At 43.0% G+C, this 9,721-nt stretch overlaps 1 protein-coding gene across 5 annotated transcripts in view; it reads left to right on the top strand.

Moving 5' to 3' along the window:
- Nucleotides 1-678: 678 nt before the first annotated feature.
- LOC121706557 (sodium-coupled neutral amino acid transporter 3-like) overlaps nucleotides 679-9,721 on the top strand; it is a 48,623-nt gene continuing 39,580 nt past the window's right edge. For 3 of the 5 annotated variants that reach the window (XM_042088378.1, XM_042088379.1, XM_042088377.1), the window contains exon 1: nucleotides 679-933. The gene's annotated coding sequence lies outside the window, so the exon portion shown is untranslated. The remainder of the gene's footprint in view (nucleotides 934-9,721) is intronic. The other 2 variants (XM_042088380.1, XM_042088381.1) reach the window with 2 other exon arrangements.

Here is a 9,721-nt window from a genome sequence, read left to right as displayed (position 1 = left end):
CTGCTGCATGTTCGAGTTCATTCAAGGGCATTATATAATTTCTGACCAGTCTGTAACTTGAATGAAATATATCATGGCATTAGTGTTGCCACTAGTTGCTAGGACTAGTAAGAGTGGGGTAGTGGAGTCAACAAATACAAGGAAGAGGAAGAGGAGACGCCGAAGAGGCGACATTACACCTCCAGTAGTGTGACACCACTATAGGGCTTTCTCATGAATACGGCTCTACATGACCCAGAAACGTTGACGCGCGCAAGCACTGACTGCACGAACTAAAACATGCCTTTGCTTGGCATCTTCGCGGCAGTTTCCCTCTAAGCGGGTCACTGCTTGTGGCAGCTGATTCCGCTCCAATCAGGAATGGTCAAGTCCCCCAATCTGTCCCCATAGCCAACAAAATGTGAATTAAACGGCAAGGATATACTGTTTTATTATTAAAAGCATTGGTGGATGGCAAAATAGGCACATAAAACAGATCGGCATATTTGTAGCCTACAGCATGTTATTTGAACTCAACTCATTTAGAATCCATGCTATCTATATGGCTTATAATAATTTGATTTCAAATCTGAATTAACCCTTGAGAAGTATAACATGACATGATAAGTAAACTGCTCGAGAGATGTGCGTGCATCAAGTCCTCTTGCGCCATAGCTCTGGATACACAATAGTATCCATGATTGGATGGAGGAGGTGCTCTGTAGGCGGATAACTCAGACACTTAAAGCAGCCCGCTTTAAACCGCGTCCAGTTCAATTGTGCTGTGCCATACGCAAAAATTAGCTGGGAAGACGCTACACCCGGATCGCATTGTTAATTCATTGGGTCTGTAGGAGAAGAGAGCACGAGACACCGTGAACGAGACAACGCAAGGACGCGACAGGACTGGTGGGGAGCTATTTAGGAACTCCTCTGGGACAGTATTTCGTATTGGTAAGTCTAAAAATCATTATTACACTGGTTTACATGAATAGGATGATGATTGTATGACGTTTTGACAAGATACCATGTTCAAAATGTCCGTTTGTTCAGTCCCCTGTTCTCGGAGTCATTGTCTTTTGACACACCACGCTTCAAGTTCTGTACAAATTAATATTACAATTTCTAGCCTATACTTTCCTATGTTCACTTCAAAGCTGAACATTTCTAAACGTTCCATCATAGTACATATAAGTGGTAAGTTATAATGGGCAACCGAAACATGTCAAAATTTATGAATGAGCTATTCATCACCCATCGTAGGTCTTCGTCTCTACGCCGGTGTCGCTCGCTACACAGACTCAAGCTTCAGTATCTGCCAAATATATTCAAGTTCTGGTTAGCTGCTCTTGAACAGTCGTGTCGCTTAGAAACCGCAGAAACTTTCGTTAGACACCTGCAGTTTGGAGACAGATATTGGTGTTGGGACAGATATTGACAAGCTATCCCTGTGTCGTCTCCTCATCAACGACTTAACGGCAGGAGGACCACCATCTGTTTCACAGTTTTACAATTCTGATACAGTGTAGGGTTTACACTTTGGTAGGCTACTTCAAAGATTATTTCACACTGAGTCATGTCCATTCACAAAACCACCCTATTGTTTGTTTTTTTTACAACGGTAATTGATGTTTATAAGAAATTATTAAATAATTAGGCTACAGCGAATTACAATTTAGGTGCTTCTCGTGATAGCTTACTATGAACTATGGTCATGCTCAGAATTCCCAAGTGGCGTACAGTTTATCTGAACAAAGTGGTTGAATATAATCGAATTTGTAGCCTGGGCTACCTCACACTTTCCCAAAACAGAGGACGTAATTCAAAGGTGTCATAACTGCTGACTTAAGGAAGGTCGACGCTGCCGTTCTTGGAAACAGTTCTGTCACAGACTGCGAAAAAACGACCCTAGCCCCCAAAATATCAAACGAACACCAAATTAAAATCCAGATGTCTGAGCTGCCCTTATTACCATGCGTGCATCACACTGCGTTGGTCAGAGGTGCGCCAGCCAGAGTGCCCTGGAAGAATATCTTGCGCGTTTCCAAGAACACCTGCGTTCCAGCCTCGTGAGGGACATTATGATATGGTCCGGTTAAATAGGCTACACCTGTGCATGGGGTGTTAATTCCTAATTGCTTTATATCTTTAAGACCTTAAATTCTATGTTGGTGTGAAGATGTGTTTGCTGGTTTGATATCCAAGGTGTTTCAACTTGATGTCTCTCTCTCGCTCATGTGTGTGTGTGTGTGTGTGTGTGTGTGTGTGTGTGTGTGTGTGTGTGTGTGTGTGTTACTTTGTGAGAGTGTGCAAGTGTTAAACAGTCGGTACTTGTCTTTCTACTTACCTCTGGGGAACTTAAGAGTGTCTGTGAGTGTCATTTTATTCCTTAAGGTAACACACACGCACACGCACGCACATACACACGCACACGTGCACACGTGCACACGCACACACACACACACACACACACACACACACACACACACACACACACACACACACATACACACACACACTGACAGAGAGAGAGAGAGAGAGAGAGCGAGAGAGCAGAAGACTGCCTTTGACCTAGTTTTACCAGAGAGGGTTCTAGGGTTTAAGTGTGTGGATTGATGACATAAACTGATCAGTGTGTAGAATACAGTGTCCCAGGTTGGAGTGTCAATTTCCTTATAATATTTGGCAGAAGATTTCATCATAGGTACTTCTACATTACATTAATTCATTCCAACTGCCAGAAAGTCTTGTTTTGAACGCCAGCATGAATCTCTCAGCCACCTGCATCAGCCTAGTGGCCTCTTTTCCTGCCAGTCTGACTGAAAAAGAGGGTACTTAGAAAAAAAGTAAATAAATTCCACTAGACAGACAAAACTTGAAACTTGAAACTTGATATATTTCTGTGTCAGTTCATCCATTGAAGGCTTAGTTTATTTTATGCATCAGGCTTACCTCAACCGAGGTTTCTATATATAGGATTTGATAAAAAAAATCCTGTGCAAATCTCTTCAGGAAGGGATATATAATATAATATAATGTAATGTAATGTAATAATATAATATAATATAATATAATATAATATAATATAATATAATATAATATAATATAATATAACATATAATATAATATAATATAATATAAATATAATATAATATAATATAATATAATATAATATAATATTTCTGTTCTCTATGTATTGCTTGGATTCTTTTGCAAGATGAATACCAGTTTCATGTAAAAAAAAAAAATACCACACAGCTTTATAAAGGATCTCCCAGAGTAAGTATTCCATTTATTGAGAGCACTCAGTGTGTTCTCATAGCTCAAAGAGCATTGTGCCACACCAAGGCCATGGCGCTTGTTCCCAGGAAGCCCATATACTCATAATATGTGTACATTACCTTCAGTGAAAGCTGCTTTGGATAAAAGGCGGCTTTCTGAACAGATACACATAAACACAGAGGAGGGAAAGACATAAGACAACGGGAGGCTGAGAGGAAAATTAGCCATAACAGGGAGAGTTTTATTTCTCCTTTTTTTATTTTTTTTTATTATTAATATTAATGCCTGAGACCTCTTAGGATGGATGCTGCTCATAATGTTCTCAAGGAATCCAATATTAGGCCCCCCCTCTCGCCAGTCCCATAGATTTTTATAGTTGAATGCGTCGCTGAGAGGAAAGAAGAATTCAATCTGTTCAGGCTCTATTGGATCAAAGAGAGTTAGCCATATTAGATCCTTGTTCTGTCTGTAGGTATTGTCTTACCTCTCAAGGAATGAAAGGTAAACATGGGGAGGGGGGCTTTTTGTGCCAGTTTCATATCTGACGAGGCAAGCCAGCTAGACAGAGACACACTTGGACGTTTTTTTTTTTGTTCTTTGTTTTCTGAAGTAGTTACTGCCCCCAAGAGAGCCAGGTGGACAAGGAGATGAAAGCTATTGTCTGGTGGGCTGTGGGGATGCTAGACTTTGTTCTTCTGAAGTAATGAAAGTTTGTTAGTTGTGAAATTTTTTTATTAGACGTGGTGCTACACCCTTTAATATAATATTTGCGGAGCAGACACCCAAGGTTATATTAAGCCATTGCGTTCATTGTAATATAAAAGTACTTAAAGGATAATGGACAATCCAGGAATGATCACATCAAAGTGCATGTTTACGTGGTAAGTTCAAAGGGAAATAGTTGTGAGAAGACATTATTTTCTCAAGGCCACAACAAGCTAAGAGTTAGCATGCTGAAGTATCTGCAGTTGCTCACAATTACACTGCTTTTACTGCCCATTAAAGGCTTCAAAGCCCATGAAATAATAAAAAAGGGGAAAAAAACCAGGAACTCATGACTTAACCATAATGCTCAGTATACTCAGACTTGCAGTCACTAAGAATGAAGACAGCAAGCTCCCACGTCCCCCTCAGTTCAAACTGTAGGTTAGATCCCAGCTGAGGGTGACATTTTTTGACAAACAAACAAACAAAACAAAGAATTCCCCATGCAAGCCACTATAGTCTTACAGAATCTGCAAGAAAAGTAAGAATGAGCGCATTCCAGCCCAGCCCACATTCTTCAAAGCCAAGCTTCGTTCTGTGGAGATGAGTGTCTCAAGGAACGTGCCAGTCTCCATACTAATGAGGAAGCACAGTATTTTACAATTACGCGTGGGGTCAGGCAGGGCGGTCAGTGCAGTCCAGTGCCAGAGACAAGTGGGAAGTGATTTATGGCTATTCTCGCTCTGACAGGCTTCTAAATCCCACAGTCCTAACAAATGGAGAGTGTCTGCCATTCACTTGCAGAATTGCTTCCCACCTCAGATTTTTGTTTTAAAAAAGAATACAGCATAGGTTTGCCAGACTTGCTCAAGGCTGCCGGATCATCACTCTCCTCTGAGATGAAAGGGGAAAGAGAGAGACAGAGAGAAAGAGAAAAAGAGAGAGAGAGAGATGGGGTATTTTTAGCTCTTTTGGCATGCCTTGAATTGGCAATGGTTATAGGAGGCATGCTGTAGAGATGGAGGTCTTCAACCATGTGAACCTTATTGATAATAGCTGTGTAACAGCTCAGTTACTAGCTTGGCTTTCTGTTCTGGATGCGCGTTGCTAAATCTGGTTTGGAGAAATGAGGCCAAAGCATTGTTGAACAGCACTCATGTGTCTGTCACAAGTAAAGTCATCCGCTCCTTGACTTACATACACGGGATTGCGTGAAGTCACGACTGCTACGTTTACCACTAATCAGCACGGCCTTAAGTCAGGAGGATGCTCTGGAAGTGGGCCAATAGTGACTGTTCTGTGTGGAATGAACTTTGAATCTGGATGTGGCCCAGATCAAGACCAGATCAGCCCCAGATCTCAGCCTCTGTCTGGGACTTGCAGCTGAATGACAACCAAAAAAAAAGCTGATAAAATATTCCAAAATATATAAGACCATGAAAGAATCGCAAAAGCATGTGAATCTGCTCCGACCCCAGATGTTGAAACAGCAGGGATGTGATGGAAGTTTGTAAAGGAATGGGAGGAATCCATGAAGGGCACTTTAGGAATGGCATCATCCTTCTGCCTACTTTCACTTTAAAGGTGTAGGTTTTTGAACATTCGAACAATTTGAACAAGTTCCGCAACAATTGAAGGTTCTAAAATTCTATGTTGAACGTTCAGAACGTTAATTTCCCAACATTCCCGTCACACCGGTGTGACGGTACTCCTTTAAGGATTAAGTGGCACCAGCACTAGGAAGATATTACTACATCTGTCTGAAATGTGTGACACTAGCGGAAATTTTTTCTGTGTATTTTGGGTTCCTGCTTAACTCTCTTAGAGCAACAGTGTCAGATTTATAGTGATATGGGTAGCGCAATGTGAGTTTAGATACCCATGCAGCAGTTCACTCCCTTCTCTCTGGGGCATGAAAGAGCGCATTATCTGTCTAGTCCTGTGACTTTGATATCTGACCCGGCCATCTCCCACCGCAGTGCCGAACTCTGTGGAGTGGCGTGGTGTGAGTGCGTGGTGGTGAGGATAGGAGCGAGGCAGGACCGGCGAGGTGTCCGATCGGCACGGCTCATGCCAGCTGGAACACCAAGTGTTGACCTTGTGATGCTTGACCCCCCCACCCACCCCACAGCCAACCCTCTCAACCCCTCGAACAAACCAATCTCCCCCTATGTACTGGAGAGAGAGAGAGAGAGAGAGAGAGGGAAAGAGAGGGAAAGAAAGAGAGAGGGAGATATGGGAAAAGGGGAGTTAGGAGAGGAAACCCCTTTGTTCCGGAGGCACATGATGAGCCTCGCGCGGAGCTGGGACTGGGTGGCTTTAAAGTGGGGGCTGGGTGATGTAGCTGGATGGGGGGAGGTGGAGGTGGTGGTGGTGTTGCTGTAGATCCTATTAGACAGCTCCCTCTGTATCCATTGTTACAGCTGACATGCCAACACGTGGAGGCTTCCTTTTCTCCATATTCCCTCCCGTCCACGACACATCGTTGGATCAATGTTGCCCTTTATGCCGGACACCCTCAGCCCAGAGTGGGCCTCTCACTGCGAGAAAACCTCAGAGAAATGATGGATGATGAAGGCGCACAGATGGACAGTAAAATGCTGCCCGCTAGCGAAATGTTTTTTTCCTTCTATTTTTAAGAATGACAGTAAAAAATGTACTTGGAAGGCAAGATGTTTGCTGAAGGCTGGACTGGTAGGTAGACGCATGAGTCAGTGTGGCTGTGCATGGAAACAGAAATATTTACTCACAAGCTGCTTTGAGTTCCTTTTATTCTAAATCGAGTAGTTTAGTCGAGAGTGAAAAATTCAGAGAACCGCTCCCTCTCGTCCCGCAACCTCTGCTATTCGCCTCACTGCAAACTGTTCTCATCTCTTTTTCCTCTTTTCTGGCTGACGCGGCCAAACATCACAGAACAAAGAAAGATTGAGATGAGGTTTAATTAGTGGAATCGTAACAATCTTACACTAGTCATTCCCAGAGGCCTCAGCAGCTCGGCAAGCAACAGTAGCCCAGGGACCAGCGCATCAATCTGTGCGCTAAGCTCCAACGGCTCCAATAACCTCTTCCTCCTCTTCTTCATCATGTCCAAGCCTCCAGCCACAACCATTCTGTGCTGGGATTAGAGTGACAGCTTGCCCCGGCATCAGTCTCTCACTCTTTTTCCATTTCTTCCCATGTTTCTGTAGTTCTGTATTTCTCACTCTCTCTCAATCTCCCTTCTCGCTCTCCGTGTGTGTGTGTTTGTGTGTGTGTGTGTGTGTGTGTGTGTGTGTATGTGTGTGTGTGTGTGTGTGTGTGTGTGTGTGGAGCTAACAGATTTCTTATACTACAATATCCCACATCCCTAATGTCAATCTGTGCCTTTGTATTTAATCCTCCACGTGTGTCTGTCTGTGCGTGTGTGTGTGTGTGTACTCTGTGTACTCGGGTGGATGTTTATCCTCTGGTGTATTGGCCGACTGTGTGTGTGCACGGAGTTAGTGTTTGTTTTAACTGACAGAGATTCCGACTGCCTCTGACTTGGTCATGACTCTGGCTCTGCTTAGGTGCAGCTCCGTTCCCCCTGAATACTAGTCACAATCACAACTCTAATATACTTCCCATCTGAATACTAGTCACAATCACAACTCTAATATACTTCCCATCTGAATACTAGTCACAATCACAACTCTAATATACTTCCCATCTGAATACTAGTCACTATCACAACTCTAATATACTTCCCATCTGAATACTAGTCACTATCACAACTAATATACTTCCCATCTGAATACTAGTCACAATCACAACTCTAATATACTTCCCATCTGCATACTAGTCACTATCACAACTCTAATATACTTCCCATCTGCATACTAGTCACTATCACAACTCTAACATACTTCCCATCTGAATACTAGTCACTATCACAACTCTAATATACTTCCCATCTGAATACTAGTCACTATCACAACTCTAATATACTTCTCATCTGAATACTAGTCACTATCACGACTCTAATATACTTCCCATTTGCATACTAGTCACTATCACGACTCTACTATACTTCCCATTTGCATACTAGTCACTATCACGACTCTACTATACTTCCCATTTGCATACTAGTCACTATCACGACTCTACTATACTTCCCATTTGCATACTAGTCACTATCACGACTCTACTATACTTTCAATCTCCATTTTACTATCATCACTTTCCTTTCCTTTCCTTTGTAGTGTTTCCTATGAGACCATGGCTGGCATTGGTCTGGCTAATGACAGATGCTGGGGAGAACATATGATTAAAAGAGTGACACAGGTCAATTTAATCTTCTCTGCTGTTGGAATACTTTAATGTACCTATTAATACAACTCACATAATCACATATTCTAATTGAATTTGTCTTACCCATTTCTTTATGAGGAAGTTTTTCTACTTTGAATAAATTTGCTTCCCTCTTCAAGGTGGCATTTTCCCTTCTTTTTTCCATTGTGAAACTAAGATAATATGCCTCTTTTTACTAATCTTCTTACATGTGTGCATGCATAGGTCTTTGCTTGTTAATAATGCAGGATACTCTTCATACTCTTCAACCTTTGCTCTACTTGTGCAATCAATCCAAATCAACAAAAAAAATCAATGGTGTTAAAGGTTGTATCAGCGATGGCGGGGATACGTCACTTATGTTGATGTTCAAACAAAACAGAGAGCTAGCTCGCTACTCCCTCCCTCTCCCTCTTTCATGCAATTAAAACTCTCCTAAGCACGCATCTCGTCAGTTATTGGTTGAAACACTTTATTTTGCCTTTCAGTGGGTTGCCAACCCTTGTTGGTAGCAATTGTTTTTTGTGTACAGATCTCGGAGCCTAGGCTGCCTACAGCCTGCTTATGGGGCAGACAACTAGCGGATTGTTAGGAAAGATTAGATGAATGTGTTATTTATGTTTGGGCCTTTTTTGGGAATGAAATCGCTGATACAACCTTTAACTCAAAATCAATTTTAATTGTGCAGCTTTGGTTGTTTACAGAAGGGCACCTGTGCATCCTTGCTGTGCTCTGTCTTTCTCTCTCTCTTTCTCTCTCTATCACTCTCTTTCTCTCTCTGATGAGGTAGGTCAGTTCACCTTGCTACTGTACCTGTGCTGAATGAGAATGGCACCCACTGTGGTGGGGTGGGTGGAGGAGCAGAATTGGCGCTAAAAATAGCTCGCTCCTCCTGCGTGAGTCACGCTCCGCCTCGGGACCCACCAAGCAGCAGCGCCTGCTCACGTGCTCTGACGCCGCTCCACCGATGCGCCCCGGATGCGCATATGACATACGTGCCAGCCCACCAACCAGACCAAACAGCAGTGCCAGCCACCGGCAGGGGTGTGTGTGTGTGTGTGTGTGTGTGTGTATGTGTGTGCCTGTGTGTTTGTATGGTCATAACTGAGTATGTTTGTGGTTTGTGGGGTTCTGTGGGGTTGCAATGATAGGCAGGTGTGTGTGTGTGGGGGGGGGGGTGTCTGTGTGTCTGTGTGCAAGTGTGTGTATAACTGAGTGTGTTTTGGGTTTGTGTGTATTCTGCCATTTCAGGTAAATTGACAGGCAGGTGTGTGTGTGTGTGTGTGCGTGTGCGTGTGCGTGTGCGTGTGTGTGTGTGTGTGTGTTGTGTATGTGTTTGTGTGTGTGTTGGAGTTTTGTACACTTTACCAATGCAGTGACAATGACAACACAAGGGGATAATGTGAGTCTCTTTAAAGATGCCCTTGCATGCCACACTGTTTCCTAA

Source organism: Alosa sapidissima, chromosome 4 (assembly GCF_018492685.1).
Source record: "Alosa sapidissima isolate fAloSap1 chromosome 4, fAloSap1.pri, whole genome shotgun sequence".
Classification (NCBI taxonomy): domain Eukaryota; kingdom Metazoa; phylum Chordata; class Actinopteri; order Clupeiformes; family Clupeidae; genus Alosa; species Alosa sapidissima.
The sequence above is the reverse complement of the archived record's forward strand: the minus strand, read 5'-3'. Positions and strand labels throughout refer to the sequence as shown.